Source organism: Octodon degus, unplaced genomic scaffold, assembly GCF_000260255.1.
Source record: "Octodon degus isolate 3935 unplaced genomic scaffold, OctDeg1.0 scaffold00211, whole genome shotgun sequence".
Classification (NCBI taxonomy): Eukaryota; Metazoa; Chordata; class Mammalia; order Rodentia; family Octodontidae; genus Octodon; species Octodon degus.
In genome coordinates, this window is record NW_004524787.1 from 3,777,770 (window position 1) to 3,799,336 (window position 21,567).

The 21,567-nt window shown below is 37.5% G+C and overlaps 1 pseudogene; it reads right to left on the reverse strand.

Annotated features, from left to right (window-relative positions):
* Positions 1-9,950: 9,950 nt before the first annotated feature.
* Positions 9,951-21,567, reverse strand: part of LOC101573966 — a 20,841-nt pseudogene continuing 9,224 nt past the window's right edge.

Genomic DNA, 21,567 nt, shown 5'->3' on the forward strand with positions numbered 1-21,567 from the left:
TCATGCTTATAATCTTTAGATAATAATGTAAAATTTTTGCAAGCCTATGGGTTTACATGTTATGTTTTATCCAGGTAACCTAACTTGCACATTGTTAATGGCTCAGTGGTTATGGAATATCTATTTTGAGCCAAACTAAGTTTGTATATGGCTCCATCACTTATTAGCTATTGTGATCTACAGCAAGTCCCTCAGTTTGTTTGTTCATCAATTTTTCACTTGTAAAAATTTTTCACCTGACACAAAATTAGCACCCAGTAATTGTTAGTTATTAGAAGAAATTAATCTAAGGCTGGGTGTGGTGGCCCACACCTATATTCTCAGTACTTGGGAGGCTGAGGAAGGAGGATCACCACAAGTTTGAGGCCAGTCTGGGCTAAAGTGAGTTCAAAACTACCCTGAAGTACATAGCGAGACCTTGCCTCAAAAAATAAATAAATAATTAAATAAAGGAATTAGACCAAAAGGGAAGAAAACAGTGTTGGTTTAAAATTCCAGATATGACTGATATTCTGGATTCTATCCCATTTATGTGCTCCCTCATGGAATGTAATATGGAATTGTATAAAAGGGATTTATAGCCAGGTTTTATACAGGAGGATATAAATCAGTGATGAACACACGACTGCTACTGAAGAAACATCTGTTGGGCTGCAAATGTAGCTTAATGGTAGAGAATGTGCTTAGCACTCTGACACCGTAAATTAGATTCCCAGCATCCTAAGAAACAAACAACTGTGTGTGTATTTGTGTGTGTGTGTGTGTGTGTGTGTGTGTGTGTGAATACTACTAGGGATAGAATCCAGGGTGTTCTACCACTCAGCTACATTCCTGGCCATTATTATTCTTTACTGTCAGACAAGTTCTCACAAAATAGCCAGGCAGGCCTTGAACTTTCAATCTTCCTGCATCAGGCCTTCAGTCAGCTGGGATTACTGGTTTGAGCCGCTCCACTCAGAAAGAGATCTATTGATTGAAGTCATTTGCTACAGATTCTGTTTTGAGTAACTAGTAGAATAAAAGCAGATATACGGGGGCCAGAGAGACAACTTAGCAGCACAGCACCTGCCTGGCAAGTGCAAGGTCCACAGTTCGAGTCCTGGTGCCAAAACAAAAACAGATATATATTTGTGTATAACAATACTAGGGAAGGTTTTACAGTGTTATGAAAAACACATTTTGATTTGGAACTGGCAATATAACATCATGCTATTTTTCTTCAAAACTACCATTTAAAATAGAGATTTTGCAGGGAAACAGCAGAATTTTTTCTTTTACAAAAATGCCTTATAAACATTAGTATGCTATTAAACATTTAGTAATAGTTTGGAGGTATAAGAGATGAATTGTAGCATTTGATGATTTCTAAATATAAATCATGCTTGTTTTGTGAAATTTTACTCTATGAACATGATGTCACTGAATGTACAGTTGGGAGATGAATACAACTGGCTTTCATGAGTCCAATTAAAATAGACTCCAAGTAGAATGAGCCCATTTTAGCACACCACTGTTGATAAAACCTGGCTCTTTCAACACATATTTTATATGTCATATAAGGCAAAAATCATAGGAAACCTAAGACCAACTTGTGTCTAATGTTTGTAAATGTGGCATAAAATTTTAGTAGATTTTGTTGTGGAAAGGGTGTGTATTTGTGTGTATATGTGTATGTGTATGTGTATACAGTGTACATGTGGCACTGAAATTAAACCCATAACCTCCTGTATGTTCAGCAAGAACTATACAACTGAATTTCAATATCACGGTCCCCTGTGGTAAAAGGTTTTTAAAAAAGTTCACTGATTGTAAAAAGGCTTTCTTAAATTTCTATGCTTCAAATTCAACCGGTTTATATAAAACAACACTACTTCTACCATATAGATTCTATAGCTAACTTTGCACTAGCTATTTGCTTCATGACATATCATTAACCTAACTTATTTATTAGATTAATTTCAAAGATGCAAACATTAGATATTTTCACTCAAACACTTTAGCATGCTTAACATTAACCCAGTTTGATATTTATTTAAATTTTTAAATAAATTTACATACAATGAAATTAATGTTTTAAAAGTGTCAATGTTCAAATTCTTCCAAGATGTCAACTATTAACATTCCCTAAAAACATTTCCTCATGATATTTTCTAGTCAAATCAGTCCCCACTAGCAGAACTCTCTACTGTTTGTTTTTAAGCATAGATTATCAACATATTTAAAAAATATAAGCCAGGCATGGTGGCACATGCTTGCAATCTCAGCACTCAGGAGGCTGAGACCGGAGGCTTATGTGGGTTTAAGACCAGCCTGGGCTACAAAGTGAGCTCAAGGCCAGTCTGAACTGCATAGTGAGATCCTGTCTCAAAAAGACAAAAAATAAATACATAAAAAAGAATAAAAAAATGATGCTGGAGCTAAGTGTTTTAGCCCAGTTGTTGAGCATTTACGAAGCATATGCAAAACTTGTATATGTGTGTGCATGTGTGTATGTATGTGTATATGAATATGCTAAGCCTAAAAAATTAAAAGAGTCAATTTTAAAAAAAGGGCCAGGAAAGAATAAAATATATTGGAAAGCAGTGCTATATTGGGTACATATATATGTTCTAAAACTAACATATCTTGGCTTATTCTTACATGTCTCAATTATTCTGTAAGCCTCCTATGAAATTATGGCTAGTCACCTAGTACTTTCGTATCTCAGCAACGTTCAACAAATATAAGCAACTGTATATTTGCTCTGTATTTCACAATAAAAAATACAACATCTCTACATATAGTTTCATCATATACCAACCACTTTCTTTACAAATGCTTAGGTTAAAGACATTCAAGAAGATGTAGAGTCACAAAAATCCCAAAATAATGCTCAGAAAAACTAATTCCTTCAAATTTTCTGGATATATATAGTTTGCTTTTTTAATTCCCTTAAAGTAGTGGGGTTGAGTCCAGGTCCTTCCTTGTACATAACACACAAGTGCTCCACTACTAACACTACTAGGCCAAAACAGCAATTTTCCTTTTTGCCGTGTGAAGGATGAAACACAGGGTCTCACACTGTACCACTGGGCTGCACCTCAGCCCCTCATTTCCTTCAGGTTAAGTACTCAGAATTTCTTTCTTTTTAGTCACATACATGAAGAAATTAAAAATTAAATGGGCTAGGCAGACAGCTCAGCGGCATAAGCCTGGCAAATTCAAGTTCTGAGTTCAATCCCTGGTACCACTAAAAAAGAAAAAGAAATTAAAAATTAAATTAAATTAAATTAAGTGATATGACATGAAGCATTTGTTCCAAAATAATTAGAGGGAGAGTAGGAACTGTGTATAAAATGAGAGGGGCCATGCGTTGTTTATGGTACTTGGGAATTCATTATACTGCTTTATATTTGTGTTTTTTTTCAATAACACAAAGTTAAAGAAAAAGTTTTACTTCAATTTACATAGGTAAGTAAAGAACTGGCCCTAGTTTGGCTTTTAACAGATATACACAGTTCCATGAGTTCCTAGTTAGGTTGATATGAGGCCAGCATAAATTAAAATCTTGGCACATTGTCTGAAGAAGTATAAAACCAGAAAATATGCAAAACCTATATATCCCGCCCAACTCTCCAGGCTGGATGAAGCTGAGTGCCTGGTGAGAAATGAAGTCTACCATAATTAAATTCTCTCAGACATTGCGCAAAACATTAGCCTTGTTAAAAGCCTCCACGATACTCAGTTTAGGTACAGTTGATAGGAAAGTGTGTATTATGAAAGAGGAGAGGAGATAGGCACGACAGAGATACAGACACTAAAATGCCCAAGCAGGGGCCGGGGAGATGGCTCAGTGGAATAAGCGCTTCCCTGGCAAGCGCAAGGGCCTGAGTTCAATCCCCGGTTCCGCAAAAAAAAAAAAAAAACCATAAAATTCCCAAGAACGAGGATGAAGGACAACGTGCTAGGCCCTATGTGCATAGCACTAAAAACAAGACAAAACAAAACAACCAAATACATGGAACACTTCCAAAAATGGGCAGTTCCTGTCTTATCCTTGATGAGGTATATTTAGCTAGTTCGTTAGTCTCTTGACTCAGGATTCTGAAAAAAAACAATAAAGGCGGCTAGATTTTGATAGGAACCACAGAGAAAATAATAAGCGAACTTGTACACTAAAGAGTTATGGAGTCAGGAAAGGTCCTCCTCCTTTTTCCTTCAGCAGTCCGAAATTTTTCCACATCTCAGAAAAACTTTTTCCGAGGCCATGTTTGTGTCAGTACCACCCGTTCCTCTCATAGCGTCTTTACCTCACTCCAGCGAATCACGTCGTCCAAGTCCTTGTCGTCGACTAAAGACCATAGCTTTGTCAGAAAGCCAGGAACCACTGAAGCAGGGGCTTCCTCCATGGTTCCGAGCGCCAATGCCACGAGAAAAGTAAAGGCAGTTGAAACCGGACTCGAGCCGCTACGCTTCTTCCCTCAGGAGAATCGCCAACAACGCGCACTCGTCTAGAGACAAAAAGCCACGTGCAGCCTACGGCACGCACGTGGGGGGTGGGGCCTAATCGTATAATGGGAAAGCCTATTGGCTGGTTAAGGTCCTCCCCGCGGGCTGTTGTTAAGGAAATTAAGGTAGAGGAAAAAATTTAAAGAGACAGGACAATATAACCCCATGGAAAAGTTGGTACGTGGCGCCGGCTCTTAGTGCACAAGTAGATGGAATTATTACAGTTTTGCAAACTGCGTCATCTCTCTAGCATGGCTTGGAAACTTATGGGCAGGTATGGCAATACAAAAGATGCCACCATAGCACCTAACTTTATGTTGTACCGAAGAGTGCACCACAGGACATGGAAACAGTTTGGCATTGTGTTAACTTGATATTGCATGTAGTGGCACAGTTTTGATCCTTTCTCTGGAGAGATGAGCATTCTCACAATATGTTTTCGGTGAGAAACGAAACTTGTTAATATCAGGAAATAGGTCTAGTTGTAAAGATGATGAGGTAGAAAGAAACTTGAGTTAAAAAGTCCAAGATTTTTCTTCTTTCTCTTTTCATTAGAAAATAGTGGTAGTTAGAAGGTCATCTTTTTTTTTTTAAGTTTTCTGGGATTACAGAGTTGAACTGATCCTGAAATTCTGCACTTTTATACAAGTAATGTTTATAACAATGCCAGTAAATAGCGGTAGTGATTATCTCAGTGTGCTTGGATGTTAGTAATTTTTAAGCACAAATACATAGAATATTGCAGGTGAAAAGGACCTGAAGACTCAAGTTCCTGAACTTTAAGGAGAAATAATGTGGGCCCAGTGCCTCTTCTTGTTGATTAGTGAATTTATTTATCTGTGAAGCAGTACTGTGGATTGAATCCAAGGCCTTACACATACAAGGCAAATGTTTTACCACTGAGCCACACATTCCCCAATATAAGTAATGATTTTCTTCTCTTTTCTTTCTTTTTTTCTTTTTTCTTGTTTTTATGTGTTTTTGAGGCAGATATCCCTGTACTGTTCTGGCTGACCTTGAGCTCACTTTGTAGCCCTGTGCAGTTCAGGCTAGCCTTGAACTCACTTTGTAGGCCAAGCTGGTCTTGAACTAGCAATGATCCTCCTGTCTCAGCATCCTAAGTGTTGAGGTTACAGGTGTGTGCTACCATGCAATCATCTAAAAATGATTGATTGCCTATGTTTCAGAATCAAAAATCAAGGATATTGCCATTAACTGAGCAGCAAATAGTGGTTTAGTTTTTCCAGGACTAAATATAGTTGTTACCTTACAAAAAGTTAATTTTACTTTGTCAGAAAAATAGAGTCTAAATTGGGAAACTGCCCTAATCAAAAGCAACTTAGGATATTGAGACAGGAGGATCATTGGTAGCTCAAGACCAGCTTGGGCTACAAAGTGAGCTCAAGGCTGACCTGAACTGCACAGGGCTACAAAGTGAGCTCAAGGCCAGCCAGAACGGCACAGGGAGATCTGCCTCAAACAGACATAAAAACAAGAAAACGTCACCAATAGAAATAAAACATTCTAGCATAAAAAGGATAATTATATAATACATTTTGTAGTCGCCAGACTAATAAATGAGGTAAATTTTATTTTTTATGAGATAAATTTTAGTTATTCCAACAATAAAACATTTTAATCACTGTATTATGCTTGCCATTTTTCTTTGAAAATATTATTTCAATGTCTAAAAATTATATGCTTTACATTTCTCTTTAAATCCCCTCTTGAGATATTAGAGCAATTGTAATCAAATATTATCTAAATACAAATTATCAATATCAATGATAATTATTATGTAATCTTCATTTTATATATGAACTAAGAATAAATGATGAAAACAGAAACCATTAGAACTTAAAATACCAGATTAATCCATGATGGAAATTTAAGACAGGAGAAATAAAATAAATTTTATTTCATAGATAACTTGATATTATTTCCATACATGGTGTTCTATGAAGATGCACCTGTAAACAAATTTATTACTTCCAAAGAGAAAAATAATGAAAAAACAAATCTTATTTAAGCTTTAGTTAGTCTGTTTATATTCTCTGAAAGAAAGCTAGCAGCAAGAAGTATATCACTTTCTATTTTAACTGTTAGACATGAGAGAAAAAATATTAAATTGAAAGTATCAGTTGGACTAAGAATTTCATACACCACTACCAATTTTCTACCTATAGTGCCCTTCGGTACAGCAGCATATTTATTGGAAGTACTGATGACAGCAATTTTCATAGTATATGAATTTCCATTTTTACTTTCTTCTTCCCTTTGTCATATAATTGTTTTAACTGATAAAAATTTTTATTCATAAATTATTTGTTTGAAGTACTGAACAGGTGATTTTCAAATGGAAACAAAAAGGCTGAGCATATTGCTCAGAGGTGGAGATTTTGCCTAGTATGCACAAGGCCCTGGCTTTGATCCTCACCACTGGAAAAAAGAAAAGGAAGGCAATAAATTGACAAATCTGCTAATCCTGAGATAAGGATGATGAGAAGATATTTAAAACCCAGATAATTTTTCACTCAAATTTCTGCTTTTGATTTTTTAAAAATGGTTTGAAGAATAGAAAGAACAGCCAAAACCAGCAGAATAAATACTGAATTTCAGTAAGCTGCTTCCCTTGCTGTTGTCAACTGGTACAATGTTTTTCCTGCCTTGATTTTTACAAAAGAGGAAGGTGCAACACCTAGCAAAGTACTGATAAAAACCCCAACATTTTCAATGGCAAGTTTATCACAAGAGCTGTAATATTAATAAACCAACTAGGCAGAAACGTTGTTATTCTAAGAAATCTAATGTTAATGAGATATTGTCTCTGAGATTTAACTTGCTGTGGCCATTTTGCTGCTTTCTCTTGTAGGTATCTGTTTGTATACAACTGGTCACCCAAATAATAGGAGAGCATACAGTAGAATGAGGCACCAAGTCCAGAACATCACCAAGCTGAGGACAATTTTTATACAACAAAAACAGTACAAACGCTGCAGGTAGAAAAATGGACACCGGGGACCGGGGAGATGACTCAGTAGAATAAGCACTTCCCTGGCAAGAGTAAGGGCCCGAGTTCAATCCCCTGTTCCGGGAAAAAAAAAAAAAAAAAACAAGCAAACAAAAAACCACCACTATGAGTAACGGCATTTTTGCTGACTCAGCTTCTGCCGGGGCTTTTTTTCTTCGGGTGGGCTCCACTGCAGGGCTCAGTGGTACCCTGCGTTCCCGCGGTCCCGTCCCCCACTTGGTTCCTGCAGAGCCCACCCCTCAGGGACCACTAGGTGAAGCGGCTCTGCCTCTCAGCGAGGCTGTCCCAAGCCCCGCCCACCTCATTTCTGCGTCAAGCATGCGCAGTCGCTGCCCCGAGCCGCTCGGCTGTGGCTCTTGCCAAAGTCTTGTCTAAGTTTATCCGAAGTGCATTTTCAAAGACTTAAAACTTCGTCAGCGACACGACGCCCGCCCGTAAGTGACTTGGAGCGGTTGCTTTGTGTTGTGCATGTGACCATTCACCTCGTTCACTGTAAACTAGTCAGTTCACAATTGCCATCTAATCTGTGAAGGTTGCAGTAGCAGAAATGTGTTTATAACTGGCCTGGTGACACATGCCTGTAATCCCAGCACACGGGAGGCTGAGGCAGGAGGATTGCTGGAGTTCAAGGCCACCCTGGGCTGTCTAGTGAAAGCGTTGAAAGAAAGGAAGAAAGGAAGGGGAAAGGGAAAGAAGGAGGGAAGGAAGGAAGTAAGCAAGGAAGGAAAAAGAAAATATGGGTTTAGCATCTAGGTATCCTTGTTCACAACCAAGTGTGTATCCCAGACATCAACACCCTGCTACCTCCCACCTCACCCGTAGCTTTTTCTTTTGTTGAACCAATTGTTTGTTTGTGCTTTTGTTGTTGTTTGTTTTGTTTTGAAGTTCTTTATTTTTTATTTTTTAAAGCAAGTACAAATTAGAATTAAAACAAAAAATTACAAGTGATACAGATTTTCCCTGAACAAAGTAATATGAATTTCACAGTGTTTGTTGTAATACAGTGTTGTCTTCCAACCAGATATTTGTATTAGCAGATATATGTGTGTAAAATTGGAAGACAAAAAAAAAGAGATATGTAAGAAATTAAGAAGACAAAAAGGAGAAACAAACAGAAATGCACTGTATGGTTATCCAAACCATCTTGCTTATATACACAGATAAATCTTTCCCCCACTGCCTCTCCTGTCCTCCTCAACTCAGTAACTCTTTTCTTTTGAATAAGTTCATTCCCTTTTACTAGTGTCTGTTGTACTTTTCAGATTCCATTTTTCTCTTTCAGGTTCTCACACTAAGGAGACAATATACACATCTGTATTTTTCTTTTTTTTTTTCTTCCTTTCTTTTTTTTCGGAGCTGGGGATTGAACTCAGGCCCTTGCGCTTGCCAGGGAAGCGCTTATTCTACTGAACCATCTCCCCAGCCTCACATCTGTATTTTTCTAATACATTCCCCTATTGATGGGCATCTGGGTTGTTTCCAAGATCTAGCTATAACAAATTGTGCTGCTTTAAACATGAGTGCACACATATTGCTGTGTTATGAGGTTTTCAGTTCTGGAAAGATACCCAAGAATGGAATAGCTGGATTGAATGGGATAGATTAAATCCAAGACTTTAACACTGACCTACATACCCAGCCCTTTTCCAAATTTTTATTTTGACATGCCTGTTATCCCAGTACTTCGGAGGCTGAGATATGAGAATCTCTGTGAGTTCAAGGCTAGCCTGAACTACATAGGGAGATCCTATCTTAACCTTCCCCCTAAAAAGAAACACCGTCTCCCAAAAGCCTGTATATATTTCTTTTAGTTTTCAAAAAGGATCTCCCAAAATCTCTCTGGCTGGCCTAGAATTTATGGCCTTCCTGCCTTGGCATCCAGAGTGCTGAGTTTACCAAAAAGGTCATTGTTGAATGAGAATTGAATTATTAATTACACAATATTAAATAAAATCTAAAAGGATATCTATATTTGCATTTAGGTTGAGATACATATTTCTTTTTTTGTACATTTTAAGCAATATTGTATTTAATCTCTTTTCCCTGCGTACTGAGAACTGAACCCAGGAAATAGCTGAGCTATACACTAATGGCTTTGTAATGTTTGACATTTTGGGACAGGAGCTTCCTGTTAAGTTGCTCAGGCTGGTTTGAATTGTGTAACTGTCTTGCTTTAGCCTTTTAAGTAGCTGGAATTATACCCAGCTATTATTTAATCTTTATCTTTCGGTGTTCCTTGACCAGAACTATGTGTTCAGTTGAATTGACTTATTTCTCAAAATCTCTTCAAATGAGCTCAAAATTGTTGAAAAAGAAATACTTGTTCTTTTTATGTGTCAATAGTTTAGTTATTTCTAATGCAATTGGCTAGGCTTAAAGGCTTTAAAACCTCTTATAATTTGTTTCCTGAGATCTTCTCTTTAACTTCTCTTTAACGCCTCTTCAGTTGCTGTTCTTTGTACTTCACCTATCATTCAAGAATAAGTCAAGGAAGTCTTTAAGGGGCATTTGACTCCAAATGTTTTAGCCTTCTTTATGAGTGGCTGTCCCACACAATTTTCACTTCCATTATGTAGTATGTTATTATTTGTCTTCCAGGTTCTTGTCAGATCACCCATCTGAGAAGGCTGTGTTAAAGTGCAAACTCTTTACATGCATTTAAAGGTGAGATATGCTGCCCCCTTAATAGTGTGCTTTCTTGAGACTGGAGATAGGTAAGAGGGAGTGCAGTTCACAGCTGAAAGGCACAGGCCTACAGCACAGTTACAAGCTTATTGTTTTTGAGATGCATAGGAATTGGGGTGGGAAGTGGAGTAAATCTGCAGGTTTTTTTAAAAGTACAGTTTTTATGATTTTTGTCTCCATTCTAGCTATCTTTATTTCTTTTATCCTGCCCCAGTATGTTGAAAAGGCATCTCAAACTTAGAGCAACAGCTCCTGATCTTTTCCCCAAACTTGCTTCTCCTTGCAGTCTTCTCAGTCTTTAGAAATGAAGATTCTGTCGTTTCAGTTGCTCAGATTAGTTTTGATTCATTTTTCTCAAGCTTATATCCATCATATTCCCATTCTTTAGGAAATTTTCATTGTTTTATCTTTAAAATAGATCTCACTGAACATCACTACAATTACAAACCCCAGAAAAGGTATCATCACTTACAGTAGCCCTTTTACCTGTTTTATTGTTTCTCTTGTTCCTCTAAAACCTTTTCTTTTTTTTTGTCAGAACTGGGTATTGAACTCAGGTCCTAGCATTTGCCAGGCAAGTGCTTATTCTACTGAGCTATCTCCCTGGCCCCACTAAAACCTTTTCTTAACAAATTCTCTGTGCAGCAGTACCACAGTGGTCCTGTTAAGATGTATGGCCAATCTTGACAGTTCTCAAAACTTTCCATCAGCTTTTATTTATTTATTTATTTTTTCCATAATTTTATTGAGAGACAAATAGCAATGAGACAGTTTCAAATCAAATTGGTATGACAGTGTCAATAATTAACACATTGCATACTCTCTTCCTAGTGGTTATTTGCTGTACAATATGAAGACATGATATCCTATTTACAAACACTATTACAACAAATCCCTCTATTCATTAAGAGAATGTAGCTATATATCTATCCTAACCATTTTGAATACACAAATACAAAATGGACATTCATCTGTATACCCTTTTTTGTTTAGTTCTGTCATTTGAATATTATAGATGTGTGAACTCAGCAAAATATTCCAAAATAGTCCAGTAGTCCATAATAGTATTGGGTCTTCCTCTTGACTGGAATTGTTGACCTGAATGTTGACCTAAGCCCCCCACAGCTCAACATAACAGCATGGCTTTACTTCTTATACTTCGTTTTTATACTTTTCTGCTGGATGGTTAAGACCAAGATAAAGCAAGACCTATGCAACAAGAGTTGTAGCTTTTGGATCTGATAAGGTCAGTCAAATCCCCTCATTATTTATCCTGAGATCCTGTACCTCAGATTGTAGATCCTTTGTCAGTGTCAGCCATGTGGATGGGTCATGGCCATTCAGCAGCTTTTCATTTGATAACATAGTCTGCGCCATAGTCTTGTCCTCTTAATTTCAAATTTCATCTCCTGTCTTGATCATGTTGACGTAGCTGTGTTAGCTCTCTTATTTCGTGAACACAGTGTATATTAAGTAATATTAAAACATTTGTTCTTGTTACTTGTGTCTTGAACATAATTTTCCAGATGTCTACATGTTTCTCTCCCTTATATACCTAGACATTTTGGTTTAGATATTATATATTGAGTGAAAGCTTTTGGCCATCTTATTTTAAATTATAATTTACTACCCAGAAACTCTCTACCACCTTCCTGGAATTTTTTAATTTTAGTTATCACTATTTGATATGTATTATTAATGTATTCTACCTATTTCTTTTGTCACTGGAAGGAGAATGTAAATAATTCTCAACAATAATTTTTTAATTCGTGTTTTCTTAGTGACTGTAACATTACCTGGTATATGTCTGTTAGGTCAATAAATGAACAAATGAGTAGCTGCAAAGATAATCTGATAAATACAGGTATCTATTTTTCTTATTCGTTTACTGAACAAATCATTATTGAGTGCCTACCATACCAGGTACAAGGCTTGGTGATAGAATGTAAATATCAAACAAGTGAACTTGATGCTACACAAAATTCAAAAAATATAGTCGGGGTTATAGATAAGTCAACAAGCATTTTAGTGCAGCAGAATAAGAGCAAAGCTGTAATTAGGTAAGTAAAGTTTATTGTAGGAGCTCATGACTACCAGTTTCACAAACATTGATGTAGCTAGATCCAAACCCTTCAGTTTTGCAAAAATGATGTTGGCTCTGACAACATCCTGAACCATACCAAAGATTTTACTGTGATTGTTTGCTCCACATTTCCTAAAAATTTATGCTATAATTGGGATTGTGGACTTAATCATATTGGCAAAGAAATATAATGAACGTTCTTGAGTAAAGGAATAAAAAATAGGAGATTGTGATTATTTTTTTGCTTTTCTCTTTGTTCTTATTACTTTTAATTAACTAGTTACACAAATTTAGGTAGTACAATGTAATAGATGCACATAGGTTGCAATAAGTAATATTTTTAAGTTCATTATTTCAGAGATAAAATAATTTTAGCTTCCTATTGGATACTTGTTTACATTTGTCCTCACTTCTAAAAGACTACAGCAGAGGTCTGCTAAGAAGGTTCCTGTGGCTCAAATACACCTTGTATTCTGTACAGTATTTAAATTAACTGTAGTTTTTACATTTTTAAAGAGTTTTAAAGGATTTTGAATCCATTTTACCCATTAGAGAAACATTTTACTAAATCTTGAGCTATAGATATGATATTTAGTAAGGCAGCTAGTAACCACATAGTTATTTAAATTTAAGCTGATTAATCTTAAATATTAAGAAAAGTTCAGCTTCTCAGTAGTACTTATCACATTTTAATTGCTCAATCCTATTATGTGGCTACTGGCTATTGTACTGTACAATGCTAAATTAGAGCCTGCTTGACAAGGCAGTATATTAAGTTGATTTTTTTTATTTATGTATTTGATACAGGGTCTCACTATGCAGCTTAGACTCGTGGTGATCCCCCTGTTTTCAACCTCCCCTGTGCTGAGATTGCAGGCTGTGCCACCATGAGTGGCATACAGGACCAGGGATTGAACCCCAGTCACTTTGCTTGCCAAAACAAGTGCTTAGTCCACTGAACTATCTCTCTGGCCCTTCAGTTGATTTTCTGAGGCAAGGTCTCACTATACAAGTCTAACTTGCCCAGGAGGACCAGGGCCTGGACATGCCCTATGCCTGGACATGCTGAGCTAGTCACAGAAACCGGGTACGGTGGTACACGCCTGTAATCTCTACTAGGTTGGGCTTGTAGTGATCCACCTGTTTATAGCCTCCCAAAAGCTGGGATTACAGGGGTGTGCCACCATGCCCACTCTCAATTGTCATCTCAGCATGCTCCAGGGGCAGGGCCAGCATGGCAGGCCCAGGCATTGAACCCCCAACCCCTGTGCCTGCTTGCAGGCACTTTAATCTGCTGAGCCATTTGGCTGACCCTTCCTTGAATTTATTATGTAGCCCAAGGCTGGACTTAAATTTTGATTTTTCTGGGCAGGATGTTTTATTTATTTATTTATTTATTTATATTAATACAGGGTCTCCCTATGCAGCTTGGACTCCTAGTGATCCTCCTGTCTCAGTCTCTCCAGCATTGGGATTACAGGTGTGTGCCACAGTGTCTGGCCTTGGTGGCCCACATGGCATGCCTGGGGTTTGGGGGCCAGCACGGCATGTGGTACTAGGGATTGAAACCAGGTCCTTGTATTGCCAGGCAGGTTCTTAGCCCGCTGCGCTATCTCCCCAGCTGTGTATTTATAATTTATTTCTATCTAGAACTCTGTTTTAGTAAGTCGACTCTCAGTCGCTGTAGGTGGCTGGATTACCATTCTGTAATTTTATTGTGTTAATGTATGCAAGTTGCTTAGAATGGTACCTGGGAGGTACTAAATACTACATGAATTAAATACTATTATTGTTGATTTTTATATTGTTGCTTTCACTGTTATTTTTTATAGGGGTGTTGGTAGGCAAATAGAGCTGAGAAGAACCATTGTTCTCAAGGTACTAATATTGAAGTGAAGAACTGAAGGTCATGCTAGTGGCTTCCTGGTAGAGTATGACTTTTGAACTATTAGGACTAAAGTGGGCTATTGCTGGATACAAATGTTTTTCATTTTTTATTTTTTAAAGAGGGGACAAAGTAGTATTAAAACAGAAAAAATTCAAGGGATACAGTATTTCACTTAACAAAGTAATATGAATTTCACAGTACTTGCTGTAATACATAGTATTGTCTTCCAACCAGTTATTCATGCTACCAGATATTTGCATGCAAAATTGTAAGAAGAAAGGAAAAAAGAAATGTGTAAAAAATTAGGAAGAGAAAAAGTACCAACAATTGAAAAAAGGAGACAAAACAAAATAAGCACTAACTTCTCCTTTCCAGAGATCAACAGAAATCCACAGTACAGTTGTCTAAACCATTCTGTTTATATACATAGGTATATCTCCTTCTCCCACTCTCTTTTCTATCATTCTCAACTAAGTAACACTTTCCTGGTATCTGTTATACCCTTCATATTCCATTTTCTCTTTCAGGTTCTTACACTAAGGGGACAATGCAATGTTTGCACATGCGGGTCTGATTTATTTCACTTAAGAGTATGGTCTCTAGTTGCATCCATTTACTGACAAAAGATTCAAATTCATCCTGCTTTATAGCTGAGTAATAGTCTATTGTATAAAAATACCACATCTTCTTTATCCTCGGTTGATGGAAATCAGGGCTATTTCCAGGATTTAGCTATGACAAATTGCGCTGCTACAAACGTTGCTGTACTTATATATCTGTGGTATGATGTTTTCAGTTCTTCGGGAAAAATACCCAGGAGAGGAATAGCTAACTTGAATGGGATCTCCAATCCTAGCTTTTTAACAAATCTCCATACTGATTTCCATAGTGGTTGTACCAGTATGCACGCCTCACAAAAGTGGAGAAGTTCTTTTTCTCCACAGCCCCTCCAGCATTTGTTATTGGCTGACTTCATGTTAGCCATTTTTTCTGGGGTGAGATAGAATCTCAGTTGTTTAATTTGCATTTCTCGAATGACCAATGATGTTGATCATTTTTTCTTATATTTATTTGCCATTCATATTTTTTCCTTTGAAAAGTGTGTATTCATCTTGGATGCCCAGTTTTGGATTGGGTCTATGAATTTCAGGGGCCTGACTTTTAAAAATTCTTTGTATGTTCTAGATTGAAGGACTTTGTTGAAGTGACAATTTGCTATAATTTTTTTCCTAGTTTGTGGCTTTTCTATTTAGTTTGTTGGAGATTTGCTTTGAAGTGCAGAAACTTTTCAAAGCAATGACACCCCAGTTACAGATTCTTTGAAGTATTTCTTGTGCAGCTTGGTTTTTATTCATGAACTCTCTACCTATCTCTATATCTTTAAAATTTCTACCCACATTTTCCTCCAGAAGATTTAGTATTTCTATTTGAATATTTAAATCTTTGATCCATTTTGACTGTAGTTTTGTGCATGGTGACATAGAGGTGTCTGGTTTTAGCCTTTGGCATGTGGAATGCCAGCTTTACCAACACCATTTATTAAAGAGGCTATCTTTCTTGCAGTGAACATGTTGGCCTCTTTATCAAAGATAAGGTTGCTGAGTGTGTTTGTAGTTGTATCATCTTCTCATCTGTTACATTGATCCTCAGGTCTGTCTCCATGCCAGTACTATGTTGATTTTATCACAGTAGCTGTATAGTATATTTTCAGGCCGGGGACTGTGATACCTCCTGCCTTTCTTTTGTTTCCCAGGATTGCTTTTGGTATTCTGGTTCTCTTCTGGTTCCAAATGAATTTGCAGAAAGCTCTTTCTAGCTTTGTGAGATATGCTAATGATATTTTAATTGGGATTGCATTGAATCTGTATAACAATTTTCGGAGTATGGTCATTTGCATAATGTTGGGTCTTCCTATCCAAGAACATGGAATATCTTTCCATTTTCTCAAATACTCTTCAATCTCTTTTCTCAAAGTACCTTAATTTTCACTATATAACTCTTTTACTTCCTTTGTGAGCTTTTTTTTGTATTTTAGGGAAGGGTCTACACTGTGTTCAGGGTCTGACTATTAGATCGGACTCATAGTGATCCACCCATTTACAGCCTCCCAAGTGCTGGGATTACAGGTGCGTGCCACCACTCCCAGCCTCAATCGCCATCTCAGTGCACGCCCGGGGGCGGGGCCATCAAGGCAGGCCCCAGGATAGAACCTCCAGCCCCTGTGCCTGCTTGCACAAGCTTAAATCCACTGAGCTATTTGGCCGGCCCTCCTTTGTGAGATTGATTGCTAAAGTATTGCATTTTTGAAAATGTTATTGTGAAAGGTATGGTTTCCCCGATTTCTCTCTTTCAGTTCATTGTTTGTATACAAAAATGTCACTGATTTTTGGGTGTTGACTTTGCATCCTGCTACATTACTGAATTGGTGATTAAATTTATAAGACACTTGGTGGAGTTTTTGGGATCCTCTATGGAGAGTGTAATGTCATCTATGAGTAAAGACAATTTGACTTCTTTTTTTCCAAGCCTTATTCCTTTTATTTCTCTCTCTTGTCTAATTGATCTGGCTAATGTTTCCAGAACTATATTGAATAGGAGTGGATACAGTGGACATCCTTGTCTTTTTCCTGATTTTAAAGTGAAGACCTCCAGTTTTTGCTCCTTTAGTATGATGTTGGCTGTTGGTTTCACCTAGATCATTTTATCAGTTTGAGATATAGACCATCTATTCTGATTCTTTGCAGGGTTATTTTTTTTTATCATGAATGAGTGTTGGACTATGTCAGAAGTTTTTTCTGCATCTATTGAGATGATCATGTGGTTTTTGTTTGGGCTCTATTGATATGGTGTATTACATTTATGGATTTGCATATGTTGAACCATCTCTCATTCCTGGGAGGAATCCCACTTGGTCATCATTTGCAATCTTCTTGATGATTGGCTGCATTCTACTTGCTAGTATTTTATTGAGGAATTTTGTGTCTGTATTCATTAGAGAGATTGGCCAGTAGTTCTCTTTTTTGCTGGATCTTTCTCTGGTTTTGACAGCAATGTAATACTTGACTCCAGGAATGAGTTTGGAAGAACTAGTTCTCTTTCATTTTCATTGTAGTGTTTGAGAAAAGTTGGCATTAAACTGTCTCTAAATGTTTCATACAATTCAGCTGTGAATCCAGCAGGACCTAGACTTTTCTTTGTTGATAGGTTTTCAATTACATTTCAATTTTTTTCCTGTTACTGGGTTATTCAGAGTTTGTATATCTTCTTGACTTAGCTTTGACATTTCATATATATCTAGGAAACTGTTCATTTCCTCTTTGCTTTCCATCCTGTGAGAATAAAGGTTTTGAAAGTAGGTATTGATGATCTTCTGAATTTCTCTAGGGTTTGTAGTGATTTTTTCCTTTCAGTCTTTATTGCATGAATTTGTTTTCTTCTTTCCTTTTTAAATGAGTTTGGCTAGGGGTTATCGATTTTATTTATTCTTTCAAAGAACCAACTCTTTGATTCAGTTATTCTTTGTATTGTTTTCTTATCTCCATTGCATTAATTTCTGTTCTAATCTTTATAATTCCCTGCCTTCTTTTGGCTTTGGGCTTGACTTGCTCTTCTTTCTGAAGGAACTTGAAGTGCAGCATTAAGATAATTTATTTGGGCTTGCTTTGTTTTCCATTAGCTACACTGCTGTTTTTGAGGTCTGAAATTCTTTCCTGTATTGTTCATTCAATGTTTCCATCATTTTTCTATTCTCTTCTATTTTTTTTTTACCTTTGTCTTCTTTAGCCTCGCTGATCAATTCTTACATGAGTGTTTTCATTTCTTTTTGGACCTGAGAGATTATTTTGGATCTTATTTCTTCTATAGCCTGGTAGACTTGTTTCTTTACTTCAGTTGTTAGCATTTCAGAAATTTCAAGTGTGTGGTTTCCAAGTTCTTATATTGCTTTGTCTCCTGGATTTGATCTGAGTGGGAGGGAGCATTGAGATTGCTTTTTTGCTCCTACATTTTGGCATTTTTGATGTTTCCAGCAGTCACCCAGATTTAGCAGTGGTGGGAGAGTGGTGAGGCATGTGTTGTTAAGGTTTCTACTACAGTGGGGAGCAGAGTTGGACTCACCAAGGCTCTTACTACTAGTGGGCATGACTAGCTGATACTCAACAAAGCTTCAGTGTGGGCAGTGCTTGATGGCTGGATTCACCAGGATCGCTTGGGCCACCTAGAATCCTCAGTTCTTACAGTGATGGGCCAGTGCCAGCACAATCTCCACATTTGTGTGTTGGGAGCCTTTGGTGTAACTTGCCAGAGTCCTGCAGGTCACCCAGAGTCTTCCTAATTTCTTAAATGGATGGATCATGCTCCAGGAAAGTTCCATGTGCCTGTGTGTATTTGGCCCACCGATAGCAGCTCTCCAGAGTCCTGGTGGGCTGTTCAGGGTCTTCCTTAGTTCTGAAAATGTTGGATGAGCACCAGTACGAGCCCCATACCTGAGTGCTGGGGGTTGATGGTCAGAGCTTATTAGTCCCACAGGCCACTCAGGGTCTCTCCAAAGATCTTAAATGGTGCCAGGAAAACTCCACACCTGCCTGTGCTGGGCCCAGAGATCACATTTCTCCAGAGTCCTAGTGGGCTGCTCGGGGCCTTCCTTAATTCTTAAAATGTTGGACCCTCACCAGCCCAAGCTACATGCCTGTGTGATGGGAGCTAAGAGTCAGAGCTTACCAGTCCTGCAGGTTGCCCAGAATTCTCTCCCTAGATACAAATGTTAATGATAATGACAAGAGTTTTCTGTAGCACAGTGAAAACAAAACAGAATAAAAACCTTCAAGCAAACATAGTTCAAAAAATACAAAGGTAGCATCTCTTTCTGCCATCTTGGAGCCTGGGAAAGCCTACTGTGAACAGTACTTCTAAAATGCATATTCATTTGGCAAACTGTCATGCAAGACCATTTTTACTGGCTATAAGAGAGATCTGTGGAACCAAAGGGAACACACAGCTCTTCTTAAAATTGAAGGTGTTTATGCCCACAATGAAACTGACTTCTACTTGGGCAAGAGATGTGCTTATATATAATAAGTTAAAAACAATACAGTGATTCCAGGTGGCAAACCAAACAAAACCAGAATGATCTGGGGAAAGGTAACTTGGGCCCATGGAAACAGATTCATGGTTCATACCAACTTCAGAAGCAACCTTCCTGTGAAGGTCATTGGATAGCTAATCTGTTGGACCCCTCAAGGATTTAAATGAATGGAAAGTAAAAATGGATTTGTGCTATTGTTTTTTTTTTTAAATGCAAGCATAAGAAGAGGCTGGACCCAAGGAGATGCTTTAGTCCTTTTCTCCTTTGTGCAAACTGCTTAGCTTCCTTACTCTTCTCAATATCCATGTTTTACAGGTAGGCAGCACTGGGTTTATAATTCAGGGCCTTTGCATCATGCTACCTTCCAGCTATTAATTTTAAGAGAGGATCTAAATTGCCTTGGTTGGTCTTGAACTTGTAAGACTTCTGCCTCTGCCTTCTAGAATTCTGGGTTTATCAATAGGCTGGGTCTGAGGGTCCCCAGGCTGAAATAAGTAACATATAAATATAATGTAATATAAATTTGTGGCTTCACTGACTTCTATCATGGAAAAAGAATTTTCAGAATGCACCAGTAAGTGATATGAAAGGGATTTACTAGACAGAGATTTTAGGACGCGCTCAAGAGTAGAGTTTGGGTGCTCATAGAAAGAAGACATGTTGTGAGGTAAAGTTAGATATATTTAAGGGAGTGTCTTCAAAATGAGCAATCTATGCTATGGATCATTATCTTTCAGGTTACTATACAAGCCATTTATATGTTTGAAGGTATGATGTTTGCTGTTTGCCAATATTGCTTCTTCCTTAAGGGTGGAGGAAGCACAAGTTGCAAGTGAAAATGACAGTTTCAGGGTCTAAAATTATAGGCTTATTTTCTTTAATATCTTCAAGAATATTTTTTGAATGAGTTTCCTGTAAGGAAAAAAAGGCGAGTAACTTTTGTGTTTTAAAGCTTCAGTTAAGAACAATTTTAATGTCATAATTTCTTTCCACCTTTCATTGTTTCTTGGTACAGGAATTGAACTCATGACCTTGTACTTGCCAGATGCCTTATTTCCTTTCTTTCTAGATTTTATTTCTTCTATCCTACTATTATAGACAACTAAGTTAGGTGAAAATATTATAGGTTGTCAGACAGGGCTAGGCCCTCAAGGGAGTCAATCCAGAGAATGAGAACATATTACAACTGTGGCCAGAGGTTCATCTGTTGGAAGACAGGCCTCAAAATAATTATGGAGTGACCAGGCCTACATACTTCTCCATGAAATAATTGATATCACCTCATCCCATAAAGTCTATATAGACATACCCTGATGGGTGACCAAGAGCCCCTGATTCATCCCTTCTTAGAGAAGATCTTTCTTCTTGTACAGTTGCTATATGGCCTGCTTCTCCATTGGATCAATATTACCTAAACAGTTGTACTTGTAATCTTGTTGGTTGATCATAGGTTTGACCCATGTTGTACCCACCTCATGATTTTTCTTTATGAAAAACTTCCTTTAAGAAGTTGACTTGTTTGCATCTCACTTTTAGATAACTTTCTGTCTCTCAGGAGCTATCTCTCTCAATAAAATTTTCTGACTCTTAACCCCTGTTGTTCTTTAGAATTCATTATTTGATTTTGAGGAATATGAACTCACATATATGATATCTAGCAGGCTGAGTGTCTTCCGGGTGAGGAGGGGCACTGATGCTGCCTATGCAGAGACTGAAAAATCTTGCCCTGACTGCTCTAAAAGAGACATAGGGATATCTTTTGAAAAACCGTCTTTTTATAGTCTTAAGAGAGGTCAAGGGTATATAAGACATCAGCTCACAACATCAGTGGGTCATGTAATGTAAAATAATTTTAATGTACAGTGTCATTGCTAGAAAAATGAGAACTTTCTTTTTTTAAAAATTTATTTATTTATTTATTTATTTATTTATTTATTTTGTGTGTGTGTGTGTGTGTGTGTGTGTGTGTGGCCAGCTCAGCCCACTAGGGGGCGAGGCTGGCTGGCATGTGGTGCTGTGGTGCTGGGGGATTGAACTGCAGTCCCTTAAGCTTGTTCTAAGTAGGTGCTTTAGACCACTGAGCCATCTCACCAGCCCAATGAGAACTTTCTTTTACCAGGTTGTTCCAGAGAATGAGGATACTAGTCAGTCACTTAAGCTTATGGAACCAGGAATTGAACTCAGGCTGTTGCGCTTGCTAGGGAAGTGCTTATTCCACTGACCCATGTCCCCAGGACCCTAGATCTTTTTGTTTTTCTTTTCAAAGTTTTATTGATAAACATATAGCAATGAGACAGTTTCAAATCAAA